The sequence below is a fragment of the Octopus bimaculoides genome, chromosome 5 (assembly GCF_046866305.1).
Source record: "Octopus bimaculoides isolate indiv1 chromosome 5, ASM4686630v1, whole genome shotgun sequence".
Classification (NCBI taxonomy): domain Eukaryota; kingdom Metazoa; phylum Mollusca; class Cephalopoda; order Octopoda; family Octopodidae; genus Octopus; species Octopus bimaculoides.
Window position 1 is genome coordinate 67,633,430 of NC_142932.1, and position 20,366 is coordinate 67,653,795.

A 20,366-nucleotide genomic window follows, 5' to 3' on the forward strand; every position below is an offset into this window, starting at 1 on the left:
GCACACGCACAACACACATTCACACACTGACATTGTAGATTCACTCTTGTTGATAGCTTATACCTGTAGACTCATGTGTGTGTGTGTAAACATATATATGATATATTTATGAAACCATGTGCTAACTAGCATCACAAACCTATTCCTAAGCAACATTTCAAATGTGTATTGTAATCGTAGTCAGCGACACACCAACATGATACATATATATATATATATATATAACATAAATAATATATAAATATATGCATATATCCATACATATATGTACATAACCACATCTATATGTATACATACATGTGTAGAGAACGACCGTGCGAACCAAAGGAGAATGGCGACGAATGGAACAGGCTCCTTTTGATGCGTCGCACGGTCGACACAAAACATAAAATATAACATGCGAGGGCCCACATGTGAAATGCGAGGAAATGCCAGCAAGGAAAGAGAGAGACACAACCGTTAGATATATACATATAAAGAGTAAGTTTATTAGCGTAGTAAACTGTGTGTCTGTGTGTGCGTGCATGCGGCAATATAAATAATAACACAATACATATGACAGGCCTTCGTGTACAAGAGTATGTATACATAAATATGTGTATGTGAGTGAATGAGAAATACAGAGCATGGAAAAGAGTCTGTAACATGGACGATAAGTGTCGGAACACAAAGATAGGAAGATACCAGTCCATAGTTGAGGTACACAATGGATAAAAAGCCTGTACATAAGAGGTCGTGGCTTCTAGGCAGAGTTAATTCATATGTCGGGAAGATGAGGCTTCTATGCCGAGCCGGTTACTTGAATACAGAAGAGTTCGCAGGTCAAGATCTGGCTGTTATTTTCGTGGTGGAAACAATCCACACAAACAGTGTCAAGAAAGGCTGCGGATGCTGTTGGTAGCTTGTGTACATAGTGACGTCGTGTTGACGTTAGCGACGAGGCTGTAGAAAAACAGTAGAACGGTGGTGCTGATGTCATCGCTGGAAACTGGCTGGTTAGTGTTCTGTGTGGTGGTCAACAACCAGACCTCAGAGAGGTCTAAAGCTGAGACAAACTGGCATGGATAAAACAGGCTTATCTATAGGTAAAAAGGGGCTCCAGAAACCTCAGAAAAACACTCTCTCATGTGACCTTATCAGAAGGCCACAATTGGTCGGTAAGCACCCTAGCACGAAACTGAACTGCAGACAAATGCTACGCAAATAAGAGCCAATCAGGGTGATGGACACAGCAGAGTCCAAGGCAGGCCGAAGGCTAGATGTTACCCGCTATGTTCGCATTTAGGAATATATAACCAAGAGAGAAGCTTCCGCTACACATGCATATATGGGTACAGGACATCACAAAAAACGTTAAACACAATGAGAAACGAAAACATAAAGACGATGACAGAAAACGAACTTTTTTTCGAACAACGAAAAAACAGAGAAACGAGACATGCAACATAAAGAATATTTCCCTTCGTCAATTGTCCCTGTTCCATCTACTCCACGGTTCGAAAGCAAGGACAATACGCGACTTCATTGGAACAGTCCTTCCGCAATAGCAAATTAATTAAATTTGGAATTTTTTGCAGAGGGTGAAAGTGTAAACAAGAACAGGACAGTGAGAACAAACAGTAAAAGACATTAAAAACAAGACAGAACAGTGAAAACAAACGGTAAGGGCTGTTAGGCTAAGACAATAGAAAAATCATTATTGTGAACACGTATATATATATATATATATATATATATATATATAGATATATATCATCATAAATATAAGGGATTAGCAATTGAGTTGCTTCTCCAACATACTGAAAATTCAGAAATAGCAGTCAAAGAACTACTGATTCTAAACTACAAATTTTTCTCTATGTGTGCCATAAATATCGCCATCCGTTTTGGAGAAAAATTTGTAGTTTAGAATCAGTAGTTCTTTGACTGCTATTTCTGGATTTTCAGTATGTTGGAGAAGCAACTCAATTGCTAATCCCTTATATTTATGATGATAAATGGTCTTACCGATAAATGTTTTTTTTCATACTGAACTACTTGGCAAAATTGTTAATTGTTAATTCTATTATTAATTGACGATTCCCTGCCCTCATTTCTTGTATATTTTATATTTGATATCTCTAAGTTAGATGGTTAAACCGTAATCCCTCCACACGGGACTATTTGTGACGCACATGGAATGGATTTCTTTGGGGTGGGATGCCTGAACTTGCTAGCCGATGAATTCGTAAGTGCCTTTCTTATCGTTGATTTTTGGTGTCGCGTGGCCGAGGATTACCGTGAATTTTTTTTAGAGACACTTTCAAATTTATCAGAATATTTGGGCTGAAGATTGGAATAGTGAAATTTTCATTCACTTAACCATGAAACGATTCGTACCCAATTAACTAAAGACTTGTTTTGTTTGTGCTTTTCCCTCTGGTTTTTTGTTCTATGTGTGCCATAAATATCGCCATCCGTTTTGGAGAAAAATCTGTAGTTTAGAATTAGTAGTTCTTTGACTGCTATTTCTGAATTTTCAGTATGTTGGAGAAGCAACTCAATTGCTAATCCCTTATATTTATGATGATAAATGGTCTTACCGATAAAGGTTTTTTTTCATACTGAACTACTTGGCAAAATTGTTAATTGTTAATTCTATTATTAATTGACGATTCCCTGCCCTCATTTCTTGTATATTTTATATTTGATATCTCTAAGTTAGATGGTTAAACCGTAATCCCTCCACACGGGACTTCTTTTCATACGGGACTATTTGTGACGCACATGGAATGGATTTCTTTGGGGTGGGATGTCTGAACTTGCTAGCCGATGAATTCGTAAGTGCCTTTCTTATCGTTGATTTTTGGTGTCGCGTGGCCGAGGATTACCGTGAATTTTTTTTAGAGACACTTTCAAATTTATCAGAATATTTGGGCTGAAGATTGGAATAGTGAAATTTTCATTCACTTAACCATGAAACGATTCGTACCCAATTAACTAAAGACTTGTTTTGTTTGTGCTTTTCCCTCCGGTTTTTTGTTCTATGTGTGCCATAAATATCGCCATCCGTTTTGGAGAAAAATTTGTAGTTTAGAATCAGTAGTTCTTTGACTGCTATTTCTGAATTTTCAGTATGTTGGAGAAGCAACTCAATTGCTAATCCCTTATATTTATGATGATAAATGGTCTTACCGATAAAGGTTTTTTTTCATACTGAACTACTTGGCAAAATTGTTAATTGTTAATTCTATTATTAATTGACGATTCCCTGCCCTCATTTCTTGTATATTTTATATTTGATATCTCTAAGTTAGATGGTTAAACCGTAATCCCTCCACACGGGACTTCTTTTCATACGAGACTATTTGTGACGCACATGGAATGGATTTCTTTGGGGTGGGATGCCTGAACTTGCTAGCCGATGAATTCGTAAGTGCCTTTCTTATCGTTGATTTTTGGTGTCGCGTGGCCGAGGATTACCGTGAATTTTTTTAGAGACACTTTCAAATTTATCAGAATATTTGGGCTGAAGATTGGAATAGTGAAATTTTCATTCACTTAACCATGAAACGATTCGTACCCAATTAACTAAAGACTTGTTTTGTTTGTGCTTTTCCCTCCGGTTTTTTGTTCTATGTGTGCCATAAATATCGCCATCCGTTTTGGAGAAAAAATTGTAGTTTAGAATCAGTAGTTCTTTGACTGCTATTTCTGAATTTTCACTATGTTGGAGAAGCAACTCAATTGCTAATCCCTTATATTTATGATGATAAATGGTCTTACCGATAAAGGTTTCTTTTCATACTGAACTACTTGGCAAAATTGTTAATTGTTAATTCTATTATTAATTGACGATTCCCTGCCCTCATTTCTTGTATATATATATATATATATATATATATATATATATATATATATATATATATATATATATATATATATATATATATAATCAGAAACTGGAGAAAACCACAGATTAACCAACACATCGATTGGACCACATTTATAGCTTATCTTTTAATACAAAGCATGACATAACAAAATAGGTGACATAACACATTTTATGACCATTACTGATCGGATTGCCAAAATGCAATCTATACATGAATGCGAGAATAAAGTTCTTCATCTTCATAGGGCGTTCAAATTAAGGCAACGGATCTTCATCAGAGTGAAAAACAAGAGCATACAATATGAACAAAAGGAAGAAGGAAAAGGAAAGAAAATATGGCTTAGACAAATAGTCTAGGCTTTTACCTACCAACCCTGTAGCCCTGATGATAAATAATTATTTGCTCTTAACATATTGGGCTTCTAGGCTATTTGTCTAAGCCACATTTTCTTTCCTTTTCCTTCTTCCTTTTGTTCATATTGTATGGTCTTGTTTTTCACGCTGATGAAGATCTATTGCCTTAATTCAAATGCCCTATGAAGATGAAGAATTTTATTCTCGCACTTATATATAGACTGCATTTTGGTAATCCGATCAGTAATAGCTGTAAGATATGTTACATCACCTATTTTGTTATGTCATGCTTTGTATTAAAAGATAAGCTATAAATGTGGTCCAATCAACGTGTTGGTTAATCTGTGGTTTTCTACATTTTCTAATTGTTTGCATTGGTTCCTGATAAACTCTTATTTATCCTGTTGTTATCTCCACTCTATGTGTATGGTGTGCCTGCACATCATTGCCCGGAGATAATACAGGTAACAGATACCAATAGTATATACGGATATTTATCCCTTAGTTGGTCACTATAACCACTAACTTTTACACACACACACATATATATATATATATATATATATATATATATATATATATATATATATAGATAGATAGATAGATAGATAGATAGATAGATAGATAGAGAGAGAGAGAGATTACATACATGCATACATATATACATATATGTTTGTCTGTATGAAGGTGTATGTATGTACATTGATATATGTGTGTATATGTATATACACTTATTGCTTCAATCCCTAATCCTCTCTCTCCTCTCTGTACTACTAGGTTTCCTCTTTATTCTACCTTCCAGATATCTGTACAACTCTTGATTACTAACTCTATATAAACGCTTCATCTAAATGTAAATTTTGTGTTATTTGATTCTGTCTGAAGAATTTGAAATAAGAAATTTCTTACATGTTTATCCTATGCATACAGTTTTGTAACTTCTATTAGCAAATGAAATGTATAATGGTGAATAAATGATATCAAAAACTTTTTCCACTCTCCTGTTTTAACATATGTGTATGTATGTGTGTGTGTGTGTGTGTGTGTATACACACACACATATACAAACCACATACATTCACAAAAATATTTTTAATCAACAGAAGTTACAAAGTGACTCAAGTGTCAAGAGTTTCATGCATGCCACTTACCTAACCACCAGCTTCTCTCTCTCTCTCTCTCTCTCTCATATCAGTAGTGATGCCATTCAACACAAGCAGTGATCATCTCTTGCTATAGGCAAAGATTAGGATCAATGAAATCAGAGAGAAAAAGGCTCTGCATAACTTAATAATCAATGTGTCAAGGCCTTTGGTGTGAAACGTTACAGGAAGCTATCAAAAAGGAAATCTGGAGTTAACTTGTAGAGCTTAATGAGGACTACAATTTGCTGGTCCTGAAAGCTAAAAGTTACATATTGAAAGCAAAAATCTGCAAGCCAGCAGAAGCCTGGCAGAAGAATCTTGGAGGAGACAAAGAAAATGCTAGAGAAGCAGAAAATGGCAAAGAGGAACATAAAAGATCACATTGAGTATTCTGTTCTCTGCAAAGTGATTAGACAACATCTAAGAAATGACTTCAAAAATTATAGACTGAAGAAATTGATGTTGGCTACAGAGAAAAAGAAAAGTTTTAAACTATGCAAGAGAGAGCTGATGCTCTGTAAGTCAGGGGTAATAGTACTTAAAAATAAGGGTGGGCTCATGGTGACGTACAAAAGGAAGATGGAGGAGGTAAGCAAAACCTTTTACATAACCTTTTTAAATTATCAGTGAAGCTCAATCCCACATCACCACAAATGCTGAAAAGAAGTGCCACCTATTCTGATCAATGAAATTGTAAATGCCCTCAAACTGTTGAAAACAGACAAAGCTCCTGAGAAAGATGGTATCACAACAGAGATGTTATGATATGGAGGTGAAGAGTTGTGGAAAATGTTCATTCTATACTTCAATTTATCTGTGGAAAGAGTCAAATATGACCCTGCTTCATAAAAAGAGTGACAAAGAAAATTTATAAAATTATTGCTCCTTATGCCTTTTGTCTCACCTCTGTAAACTGTCTACAGAGTTCATAGTCACCAGAGTATCAAAACACCTCCACGACCAACTGCCAAGAGAGCAAACAGGTTTCCATGAGAACTACAGTATGATAGATCACATATTCACTCTAGCATAGCTCATAGAAAAAGTGAGCAAATACAAGCCTCCTCTGTGTATCACTTTTGTTGATTACAAAAAGGCTTTTGATTGTGTCAAGATGAACACAGCATTGAATTCTCTGGAAATGCAAGGCATGAAACGTTGTGTTCCTTCAGATTGTTAAGCGGAATTTTGGCCCTAATTAGGAAAAAAATTTCATTTATGCATAATAAGCATTTTCTATTTTTATTATTGTATGCAGGTGCGGATGTTAATATTTCCCAGTGTAGGTTAAAGTTAATACCCTTATCTTTGAGTTCCCATATGTAGCTACTTAATCCGGTAGAATTTCTTCTGTTCCTGTTCCTAAACGTATAATTGTGATAATTAAGTCTTTGTTTCATACTATTTTTAGTCGCACCCACGTATACCCTATTATCATATTTTGTATTTACTACACATTGTTATACTACCTCCTTTTTCATGCAGCTATTTCCGAGCATGCAGTTTTCACTTATTCTACAATTACAAATTTTACGTTGGTGCACATAGTTAATGTGATTGGTGTTAAAATTTGCCATGCTATTGCTATTTATTCGGTTTCTGTTGATCCACAGGACACTGTTATTCCTAATACTATTGTTATTAGCAATGTTAGAATTCCTACCATTATTATTATTCTTAATACTTCTATTGCTACTTGTACTATTATTATTATTATTATTGTTGTTTCTGTTGTTTATGTTAATGTTATTGTTTCCAGTATTAGTATTAGTATCATCATTGCTATTGCCATGATTATCATTATTATAGTTAATATTGTTGCCATATATGTTTGTGTTGCTTATGTTATTTTTCCTACTTATATAGAAACTATCTAGCTTTCTATTGTTAATTGAGGAGATTATGGTAGCCAGGTTGTGTGTTAGGCTATATCCTATTCTTACTGTCTTTTTACTAATTAACTCCCAATATTTATTCTTTCCTCTTACAAAATGTTTGTTGATTATACTGAAGATAGTTTTTACTATGTCATCTTTGATCTGCATGGTGAAGGGGATTATTAGCCACAGAGTGTCTACCCCATTATTGTCCTTATAAGGGTTGCCTAAATTATGTGCGGATCTTCTGGTATTATACTTTCTAATATTGCATTTAGTATTATTCTTCATGTTACTGTTTCTGCCGCTGTCATTCCTATCACAACTATTGTTTTTAAAGTTATTATTTCGTCCACTATTATTATCAGTATCATCCTTATTATCTCCATTACCAACAACTCTATTAGCAATGCTCTTATTCCTATTGCCTTCGTTACTATTATTTTGCACTGGTTGTCTTAACCCAGTTTTAATATTTTTCCAATTACTATTACTAATGTCATTATTACCCCTACTGTTGTCACAGCAATTATTTTTGTTTTTATTTCTGTTTTTGGTAGTGCTATATTTGGCAAAATCATTTCTTTTGGGGGTAGTTGTTTCATCCCGACTATTCTGGTTATTATTGTTATTGGGGATGTATTTTATTCTATCCTTATATTCTGCATTTTTTAGTGCCACATTGTATCTTTCCTTATGTTTATTGAAAATCTCTTCGTTAGAGGAGAGGTTTGAAATTCTTTTACTTATATTCAGTAGTAGTGCTTTCTTTATTTGTTGGGGATGGTTACTAGAACCATTTATATACCTTAGATTAGAATTTTCCTTTATATACGGCTCATGTAGTCCAGTATTTAGGTTGCAATTTACATCTAAATAATTTGTAGAATAGTTTTCCTTTTCAATAGATATGGACAGGCCAAACCTATTAAAGAATTTGTGTAGATGTTTTTTAAGTAATTCGAGACGCCTATTCGAAATGTTTTCAACCAAAAATAGTGCGTTGTCTCTATATAGACCGCCAGTTAATTCAGGGATGCTAAATGTACTTTATATTTGTAACTTTAATTGTTAATATGACATGGTATGTCATAAACATCTGTATATTGTGGTTTTTGTCATTTTAGTTACAAAATAAACAAATTAATTCAATGGAATACACTGTCTGCAAGTCGATGGATACCGCATATTCTCCTCCATTTTCTTATTGTTATATATATATATATATATATATATATATATATATATATATGTATGTATGTATGTATGTATGTATGTATATATATACAACAAGCTACTTTCATCTTCCATCTACCAAATCCACTCACAAGGCTTTGGTTGGCCTGAGGCTATTGTAGAAGATACTTACCCAAGGTGCAACGCAATGGGACTGAACCCAGAACCATGTAGTTGAGAAGCAAGCTCCTTACCACATATTCACTCTTGCACTTACATGAATGTATTTCGTGAATACTTTCATTTTGAAATTCATTTTGAAATACAGACAATACTTAACAAATAATTGTCCCATACAGCCACTCTTCCTAAACGAGCAGAGCACATTTCTTTATCTTGCATTATTCTGGTTCATATTTCAGATTCATTTGTGAAATGTTTTTCAAAATACTTGACTCTTACCAACACAGTTTCCACTTCTAATGTCTTCTGTCATATTGTTTGTTAACATTCTGATCTTTCTGTTTTTTGTTTCCACTCAGCTTTATCTAGTACATATTGTGTTTCCATTGTATATGAATGCAAAATGTCAAATACTTTCATAGTTGAAGCTACACACTAGTCATAGCACTTACCACCATTGTTGTCAGGAACAACAATGTTATCCTTGTGCAGAACAACCTTTATCTGGCTTTTTATGGAAATCTTTGGTCTTAAATAACTTACTTAAAAGGTTGTTTTATAGAAATTCAAATTTAGCCCTAAATCGATAGTATTATACTCCTTTGGGGGAACTCCTTAAATTTATTACTCTTTGTATAATTGTTGCTGTTGTTTCACCCTACATTATTATCTGACTGATCAAAAGGCAGTCTGTATTTTTCTATATTTAGAAGTATTGATCATATAGATATACTCAATGTTACACCAGTAATAGTTCAAACTATGTATAGTTTGAACTATTACTGGTGTAACTAAATCTGAGTTATAAATACAGATTTTGTTCAACAATGTATAATTTCTCACTGATTCCTTATTCTTCAGCTACATTATAAGAACTCTAAAATAATTATGAGCAACTCTCTTTCATTTATGATCCGATACATTGTATTATAGCCAGTTCTTTATTTTATGAAACCATTTGGATAAAACAAAAAACTTCTGAAGCTGCTAGATCAATTCTCATTAATCTTTAATAATGCAAAATAATATATAATAACCTTTTATAGAATATAATACTATATTATACTATAATTTAATAGCAAACTTCTAAATAAAAGCATAAAGTGGTCTTGATTGAATGTGAACAATCTACATCCTATGATTATTTCATATCAGTACCCAATGGTTTGCTTCAATCAATGCAGTGGTGTATATATTTGGTAAATGGTCAACAAAATAATTATGCATGTGGAAAATAATTATATAAAAAATTTAAAAAACCAAGCTAATGATTATTGATTTGAGGGAGATATCTGTAATAGACATAGTAACACTGTCACAGTATTTAACTATTTCATATTCACAAGTATATAATATTGGATTGATTTCATACAAATCTATGAAAGTAATATGTTGCAGCATCAATAGAAAAGAATAAATAAGTAGAAATAATGAATAAATATAAATAGATAAATATTTCTTTGCATAGACATGGAAGGATTGATAATAAGGTTAGTAGGTTGGTTGATATTTGAGACAATAGATATATGTAGGACAAATATATTAGTGTTTTACATATGTAATATAGAAAGTTATTGGGGACCCAGAACAGTGGGGATTATAATAATATATGAGACAATATATATTAGGGTCTTCTATGTACATTCCTGAAACTAACTCATCTCTTCAGAACCAGAAAGTATTTTAGCCCCCAACAGCTGTCAAAACGTTATAAGACTCAAGAAAGCTCACAATAGACTATTTCTGCAACATAGATGGTAATATTGCTACTATGCTCACAGATATTCTGGACTACAACCACAGATGCAGTGTAGAGCCTGCTTCTGGAAACATTTCTCCTCTGTACCCTTTCACAAATGGCACTGTATAAAGTGCAATCAAAAGGTCCACCTCAAGAGACCCTGTCATCTTCAAATAAGTTTGGTCTGAATTCTGGCAACAAAATGACTTTACTTAAGGAACCCAAGGATCAAGCAGTAGTATCAAACTGGTTGGTGGGATTTGTTCTGTTCTCTTGTTTAACTTCTTACAAACTCCATTTAACAAAATAAATATCAAGAGCAATGTTTATATATAGATTTTGAGTAAAATGTATATATAAGTTTGTGCAAGTATTCTGTCATGTAATCTATTTAGCAACTTTCACTAAAAGCAAACAATTTCAATCATAAGTTTTTATTATTGTTATTAATATTTTCTTGACTGACAGGCTGAACCTCTGTAAGTTGGCCTTAACTATATAATATATTGACACACACACAATATAATATATTACTGTGTATGACATTATTGACTTATTTTACTATATATTACTGTATATGACACAATTGACTATATATTGTTGTGTATAACACTATTGACTATATATTGCTTGTTTGACACTATTGACTATATATATATTACATAGGTAACTTAGATGGGTTTTGGGCTGAATTCTGCAACAAAGACCATGGCAACAGTGCTCAAATCTATCCTGGGAAAGATGGACAAGGTAAAAAAGGCTGCCACTTCCTATATAGACAACATCCTGGTAGACAAGACTGTAGTGTCTGCCATAGAGGTCATACGTCACCTAAAGAAGTTTGGGTTGACTGCAAAACCACCAGAGCCAATGATTGGAAGAGCTGCACAGGGGCTCAAGCTTCAAAGCAACAAAACTAGTGTGTTGGTGTTTCAGAGAGGAAATGAGATTCCAGAATTGGGCATCAACATCAACAGACAAGAACTATTTTTGATGCGTGGGAGACTAGTAGGTCACTATCCAATCGTGGGGTAGCTTCAAACACCATGCAGTTACATCAAGAGACAATGAGGGCAAGCTGGGGAGACAAAATGGTAGAGAGAGCAGTGGTGATGATGCAGGAGATCCTAGAGAGGGTAAGAGCGTATGTGCCCAAATTGGAGAATGGGACAATATGGTGCAATGTGAGCAGCATAGCAATAGGGGTTGTCCTGGAAATTGGAGGTGTCAAAGTGGAGGACACAGCTTGATTTCAGAAAGCAGATGATTTCAACCATATCAATGAAGCTGAGTTGGATGCAGTGCTGAAAGAGATGAGTCTGGCCCTGAGATGGGGGTTGTGCTCTATCAAAATCTGAACCAATTCAGATACTGTGCTTGGATGGGCAGGATCAATGTCACTGATGAAAAGAGGGTTCGAACTAAAGGGGCTGCAGAGACGTTAGTAAAGCACCACCTAAGGGTTCTGAGAGAGCTAACTGCTGAATTTAGTTTGAAGCTGAGTGTGGCCTTTGTGCCCTCAGAAAGGAATAATGCAGAGATTCTAATCAGGGTGAAAAAGGCCTGGTTGGTGGTGCCAGAAGATTTGGAATGGGGGATAGCTGCAGCATGCTGGTTAGGTGACTCAGAACTATGGAGACTGCATGCCATGCATCATAGTGGCATGGATAGAACCCTGTATTTTGCCAGGAAGGTTGACTCTAATGTTACTAGGCAGAGCATTCAAAAGGTAATCAGGACCTGTGATAAGTGCAATCCATCAATCCTGCTCTGAGTGTGCAAGAGCCAGGAAACATCTCAGTAGAGCACAACTGGAGACAATTGGCAGTGGATGTGACACACTACCGGCAGGGAACATATCTCACAATGGTCAACTGTGGACTGGGTCAGATGGCCATATGGAGGGAAATAAAGATGGACACTGCAGATGAGGTTGCATGTATTCTGAACGAGATATTCCTGGGGCAGAGCTCTGTGGATGAATTTCTGATGGACAAAGGCACCACATTTCGTTTGGAGATGCTGAAGGAGATGCTTGATAAGTGGAATGTGCACCTCTTCTTCAGATTGGCATACAAGCCAAGTGGAAATGGGATTTTGGAAAGACACCATTGCACAATCAATGCTATGGTGAAGAGAGGATGCATCTCACTACTGGAAGTGGTATTTTTGTACAATATATCACCCTGATCAGGACAAGTTGAGGAGTCCATGCCACACAAAGTGATATTCAGGTATGAATGGTGACAGCCGTGTACAGCATCACAAAATACTGTGGAAGAGAGGGAGCCTGCCTTCATGCAGGTAAGGGATGAAGCCTGGTAAAGGCATGCTGCACATCTCAGTGGAACAGAGGAACAGTGACAGCTGTTAATTTCAAAAATAATGTCTCTGTGGATGGAATTCAGCATCACATCTTGGATGTTCACAGAATTGTCACTTTGTTGGACAATGAATGTGGAAGTGAGGAAGCAAATGGAGCACTATCTCTGTGGAGATCACAGTGAGTGAGACATTTGCCCAGGTGAATGGCAGATTTCAACATGGAGTGAAGTGAGGAGAGGATGAGGTGAATGAAAGGAAAGGGTCAGTGACATCAGTGGCTGAAGGGCCTTACTGAAGAGGAAAAGGGAATGAGGATGTGGGCAGAAGTAGGACCAGCATGGGTCTCTTTCACCTCAGGCAGTCATCATGGACAGATGCATGTGGAGATGAATGCGAGGCAGGACTTTTGGAGTAGATTCTAGCAGTCAGTCAGACAGGCAAGGCACATTTTGGATTTAACCCAGCTGGACAGCTAACACTGAGAGGTAGGTGAACCGTATTTTGTTCCTCACATTACAGTTCCCTCACATTGCAAGAGACTCCAGATGAGATTGTTGTCAACAATCACTCCTAAGTCTCTGATATTATTGAATGTTGTGAGTAGGTCCCCTGAAGGAAGAGAATGCCTCAATTAAAATTTTTCCTGATCTACCTGCTATCCCCAACTTCTTTGTCCCTGTGTCTGAGATTCCTTGAACAGTGAGAAAACAGTAAGGATGCCTACAGTTTCATTTGGACAAACTAGACAGTTCCCACTGAAGAACAGGTTTCAAACACTGTCAATTATGAAAGATTACTCACAGTCAAGCTGAGATGAAGTCAGCACAATATGTAAGCAAATCAGTATGACATTTCCTGACCAGTGGACTCTACCGAAGAACAAAGATGATTAGAAACGGATGGATCACTGGTCACTTCTGTTTTTGATGGATTTCCATCAAAAGCAGAGGAGCCCAAAGAAACTCTTAGAGACATAATCAGAGAAATTTCAGGAGAAATACAAACAGCAGAACTGAAGGCATGATAGGCTGTTTTGGACAGGCCACCCCCAACAGTAGAATATGTTGTATCAGAAGCACTGATAGATCTTGATGTATATTTCAGATAACTTGAGAAAAAAGAAATCTTAGCTAACAGGTCCCTCAAAAACAGAAAAATCTCCAAGAGAGGGCATCTTTTGTACAGAGTTATTTAAGATAGACCTAGAGCCGTTTATAGCAGACCCAGAGATTACAGTTAAGACATTTCATTCACTCTTTACAGGTATATGGAAGAACAAAGTTCCTAATGATTGAGCAGAGGGCACAAAAGAAAAAATTTAAAACTCAATTATGTATATCTTGCATTTAATCTTGACTCTTTTTCATTCCCAACAATATTGGTATACAAAATTCGTACCCACAGACCTTATGAAAATGATAACAACCAAACTATGTTGAGTTATTTTCTTGTATGAGTACAAACTGGGTCACTCTGCCGTAGAAGCTCTATGGATTATCAAGCGGGCCTTTGGTAATGGTTTTGTTGACACCAGAACTGTTCAGATATGGTTCCAAAGCTCTTGTTCAGGAGATGATAGCCTTGAAAATAAACCAAGGGGCAGGCCAAAATCAGTTATTTGGCATGATGGATTAAGTGCTTTCGTTGACCAAAATCCAAGAACAAAGGTTCAAAAATTTTCATCAGAACTCCAAACATCTCGCACAACTGTTTTTGGACACCTGTAAAACATTGGAAAAGTCAAGAAAGCAGATAGGTTTGTTCCACATCAACTGAACGAGATTAAAAAAAAAAACAGACGCCTCGAAGTGTGCTCCTTATTGCTTTCTCGACTGGAAAAAGACTATTTTTGCATCAAATCATTACTTGTGATGAGAAATGGATACACTTTGACAACAGCTGGAGAACAGGACAGTGATTAGATGCAGGAGAGTCACCTAAACACTACCAAAACCCACCATTGCACCCTAAAAAGTTAGTGGTCACTGTATGGGGGTCCGCAAAGGGAGTTATTCATTATTCATTTTTGCAACAAGGAAAAATGGTAACAGCAACATCGTATTGTCAGGAAACTGATTGTATGCAAGAGAATTTGGAAAAGAAGCAACCCAGACTAGTGAATAGAGATAGCCCAATTTTGCTCCACGACAACGCACGTCCCCACACACATCAAGCTATGGCCCAAAAGTTGCAAAGCCTGAATTACGAGATTTTGTAACATCCTCCCTATTCCTCTGATATCTCTCCTACTGATCATCACTTATTTAAACATTTTGAGCTTTTCATTAGCAATAAAACATTCTTAAATAGAGAAAAGGTAATTGAAGCATTCGGACAGTTTATCACAGCAAAAGATAAAATTTTTTTTAAAGATGGAATATATGGCATAGAGAAACATTAGGTAATGTCATAAATGAACATGGATCATATTTTGATTAAATAAATCAATTCTCTAACACTGATGAAATATTTTATTGTTGCCTTTCAAATATGACGTTTCATGTGAAACAACCTAATATAATATATTATTGTTGTATCCAGTTCTGGACTCTCTTGTTGCTTCGACAGACAAGGGTTCAGCAAGACAGCTGCACAGTGTGAAAGTGTTCTTAGTTCAATGTTTTGTTACTGGACTTATGGTGTTGGTGTCTGTGTCTTAGTTTCCTGAACAAACTGCATAATGAATATTATTATAGTAGGCATGATTTGTGTAGAACCAGTCCCACTCTCTCATCCTTCAAACTTGTATTGGTCTACTGAAATAGTGCTATGAGTCCTGTAGTTATCAGGGTGCAAGATTTGCATGGAATTACTATCTCTTAGTTGGGCAGCTAATGAGCTGCAGATCCTCATCTGCCCTGGGTCTATTGTTGCTGTATATTATATAATATATTGATGCATACATTTGACTGCATGATATCATGTATGACTACTGACTGTATAATATTGTTTACCATATAATATCGTGTATGACTGTTGAGTATATAATAATTAGTATTACTCTGTTTGGTGTATATAATATAGGTATTGATAAATTTTTATTATTTCCTTATAATGGAAGATTTCATGTGTTTGCTACTTTTCAACCATTTTTATTGGTTAAACTGAAATAAAGGAAATAGAATAACAATCAGAATATTTAAATACATTGGGTACCTTTTGATTGGTCATGTGGTTAATCAGGTGATTAGCAAAGGTATCTCCTTTATTTGACAAATTTCAGCAGGTTGTTCTGCTTTGTAGTTAATCATGTTGTTGGTCATATGAGTAGTGATAAGGTTGATTGTGTGACTGGTCAGATGTCTGGTCATATTGTTGCTGACATCCACCTCTTTTGTCAATTGTCTAAAGGTGGGTCTGCTTTGAAGTTGGTCAGTAGGAATTTGCTATATTGTCACATGCTGAGGTGTATTTGGACCCTTTGGGTAGGATTTTTCTGTGAGGCAAAAGTTATAGACATTGGATCAATTTCTGAATGCTGGTGCTCTGTCTATGATTGCTCATATTTGTAAATATTCCAGTGAATATTCCTGCATTATAGAGACTTCAAAATGTGTTTTGCTAGTGCTTTGTTTTTTTCCAGATGTTGGTTTTGGAGTAAGTTATTGTGTTGCTGCAAATAGTTTCTGAATGCATTTTCCGTTAACCCAGGATAGCAAGTTAAGGTGTTAAATACCTTGGTTTAGTAAATTGTACTTCTTTCAAGGCATTTGCCTTTCATGGAGTAAATCTTTATGCTGTGATAGTTGCATGCCAGTTCCCATCATCAGTTTTGTTTATATATCTGCATTGCAACTTTTTATGATGCTGAACATGTTTCTCTTAAGACTGAAGCTCACTTTTATATTGTTTTTTGTTGTTAAATGGTTTGTGGACTCTGCATCTGTTGGGGAAGTATTTTCCAATGATTTTGTGGAAGTTGTTTACAACATATTTTTACATCAGTGTTGTATGATGGGTCATGCCATAAAGCTTTCCTCTTCATTTAGTGATTGAGCTGGTTGTTTCTCCCCAGAAAGTATTTGATTTTCTCTGGGCAGTTGCTATGTTACATCTCACTTATCCAGCAGACATCACTATGAATACTACCAATAGATATCATGGACAATACTATAAACCCATGATTGACTCTAAACCCAAAACACCTGATGAATCCCTGTCAAAAGAACATATGTCAATGACAAAACTACCAACCACACAACCATTCAAAAGGCATCAAACACCTTTAAATACCTCAATAGTTGTCATTCCATTATTTTAGGTTCATCAATAAGTCTAATCAACTGCATGAAACCTTTAGATCATCACCATCATCATCATCATCATCATCATCATAATCATCATCATCATCATCATCATCATCATCATCGTTTAACGTCCGCTTTCGATGCTAGCATGGGTTGGACGATTTGACTGAGGACTGGTGAACCAATCTGATCTGGCAGAGTTTCTACAGCTGGATGCCCTTCCTAATGCAAACCACTCTGAGAGTGTAGTGGGTGCTTTTACATGCCACCGGCACAAGGGCCAATCACATGGTACTGGCAACGGCCAAGCTCAAAATGGTGTTTTTTACGTGCCACCTGCACAGGAGCCAGTCCAGCGGCACTGGCAACGAACTCGCTCAAATGATTTAGATATAAGGAATAATTTAGTTTATTAGCAAACATTTAGAATAGACTCTACATATTTGCAATACATATGTAATGAGTACTTTTCATTTTTTCATGAAAATACAAACAAATATTAGATTATGATGTATGACTGTTGTCTATATATGTTACTCCACTGGTTCTTTCCTTCCCTCTCATAAAATTCTAAGATAACTAAAGAGAGATAATCAGAGAGTCATTAATGTCATCAGCAGGTTTAACAGCTGCAGCATAGTTAGGACAAATTAGTCTAAAGAATGAGTTGACTTACAATTGTTTACTTTGCTGGTGCTATTACTGGTGGTGGCAGTGGTGATTAGTTAGTTCCCATTAAAGCTCTAAGCTGTTGACAATATTATTGTCAACATTAGTGCCTTTTGAGAAGTCATGTGATGCTGCCAAGGTATTTTCATGGAGTTAAACTTTCATCAGCTATGTTCATTGCCTTCACCATCGTCTATACCTCCTATTAACAATGAGAACTTTGGTCAGCTAATATTTTCCCCTTCTGTTCCTTCCCTGCAAGTATGGCCATATTTGATGGCAGCAGCATTCTGTATACTTTCCTATGAGGTTGGGCTGAAAAATTCATAGGCTGACTATGAAAGAGTGAAGCCAGAGCTGTGAAATCTTGTATGCATTAATAACTGCATTGTTTCTTTCTGGGTAAGCTAATATCTGACTGTTCAAAGAACACTTCAAAAGTAACTAGTAGCAACTTCTCTTGAAAATTGACAATATTTGGCATCACGGTGTTATCAGTTACCTGAAAAAAAAGAGTTTAGTTCTCAAGGAATTCATTCTGACATGGTTGCTACATTAAGGGATGATACTCCAGCTTTATCAACAGTGCAAAAGTGGACAACTGAATTTAGGAGGGGAAGAGTCTTCAAGATGACCCTATGTCTGAACATCCTGCAAATGTCATCACTGAGGAAAATATTGTATTCACCACATAGTGAGGATGACAAGTGATTGACTATAAATCAAATAGACAATGCATATACTGTGGGAGTTAAGAATATTCTGTGCAATGAATTTGGCATTTTGAAGGTTTCTGCTCCATGTATATAAACGCAACAGATATATCATATATATATAAAACCATTGTGTATGTGTCTCCCTATCTCCACATGATGATTTTCTATACATTTTTTTGTCATATATATATATTGTATATCTGTAATATATTTAATATTTTCTAACACTTGTCTAGATATATATATATATACATATATATATATATATATATATATATATATATATATATATATATATATATATATATATATATATATATGTATGTATGTATATATGTATATGTGTACATGTGTATGGTTGCATATATATGTATACATATAGGTGTGTGTGTGGGTGTGCATGCATGTGTTTCACACATGCGTGAGTGAGAATATGCATGTAAAGCATATGCATATTTTAGACGTGTATATGAATATAATTGTGTGCATATGGGTATGTGTTCGTGTGTGTGCATGTGTACAGATATGTACATGTGTACATTTGTATGGTTGCATATATATGTGCACATATAGGCATGTGTGTGGGTGTGCATGTATGCATGTGTATGTTTGTACTTGCACACATATGCAAATTCTATGAGCATTTTTTACTTTCTCCCCTTCAGGTTTTTTCCCTTTATTTAACATTCATTCTAATAGCTCTTTTGTTTGTCTTAATAACGGTCATTTACATAGTAATTTCCCTTTGTTGAATGGTCATTTTCATAGTATTTTTGTTTCTGTCTTAATAACTCATGAAATGCTGGAGCAGAATTCTGCCCCAACATCCGAAACTCAGAGTCTTATTATGGCAATTGAATAATTGTCACATATTATATTACAGATATATATATGTATATATATATATATATATATATATATATAACGTTTCAAGCCTACGCTCTTCCACAGAAAGGAACACAGAAAGAAGTAAGGAGAGAAAATAAAGAATGTGTAGTGGCTAGCGATCTATCATGGTGAATGCTGGGCAGAGGGGTCACATAGGAGAGCTAGGAAGAAGGGGAGATAATAAAGTAGTGGTGATCCCAAAACGAAGGTGTGCGTGCGTGTGTATAAGAGAGCATGTATGTGCATGTGGAAGAGGGATGGTGACCTTGACGTGTGCATGTGTACATGTGTAGATGTGTGGATGATAGTGTGGGGCTGGGAAGTGGTCAGTGTGTATGTGGTGGTGTGATGTGATGTGGTGTTGTGTGGTATGGTGGTGTATGGTATGGTGGTGTGTGGTGTGGTGTGGTGGTGTTGGGATGTGGGGAAGGCAAGTGGGGAAAGCAAGGGTTGGGTGTGGGTTATGCTGAGGGTGGGAGTAGAGGTGGGGTACATGGAAGTGGGTGTAAGGGATGGGTGGAGTGAGGTGGGATGGGATGGATAGGGAAGGTAGGGTTGGATTGTGTAGGGGTGGGGTTACGAGGGAAGGGTGACGATGAAGAGAGAGGGGAAAGAGAGGAGGTGGGTAGGAGTGAAGAGAAGAGAGAAGGAGAGTTGGAGTGAAGAGAAGAAGTAGGAGTCGGAGCAAGAGAGGAGAGGTGTGTGGGAGGAAGTAGGTGTGAGAGGAAGAGAGGAGAGGGGAGGAGAGTTAAAGGAAGAGGGGAGGGGAGTTGAGCCCATGTGGCACAAAGGAGTGAAGAGAGAAGATTAATCCCTGTTTACGGTGTAGATGGGAGTCCAGATGGCCCCTGTGCAAGGACAATCTGAACACAGACAGATGTTGCAAAGAGTGAGGTAGAGCAGAAATGGTGTGAGACCGGGGTGTCATTGCCAAGTCGGATGTCTCAGAGGTGTTCTACAAACTGGTCAACCAAGCAGTGTCCTGTTTGCCCGATGTATAGAGAAGGGCAGAGAGAGAAGGAGATGCAGTAGGTGACATTGCTAGAAGTGCAGGTGAAAGAGTCGGTGATATGATAGGGTCGATGATGGGTGCCGGTGAGGAGGGTGGTGTTGGAGACGTAAGGGCAAGTGTGGAAGTGTGGACGGGAGCAGGGGAACGAGCCGGGTTGGG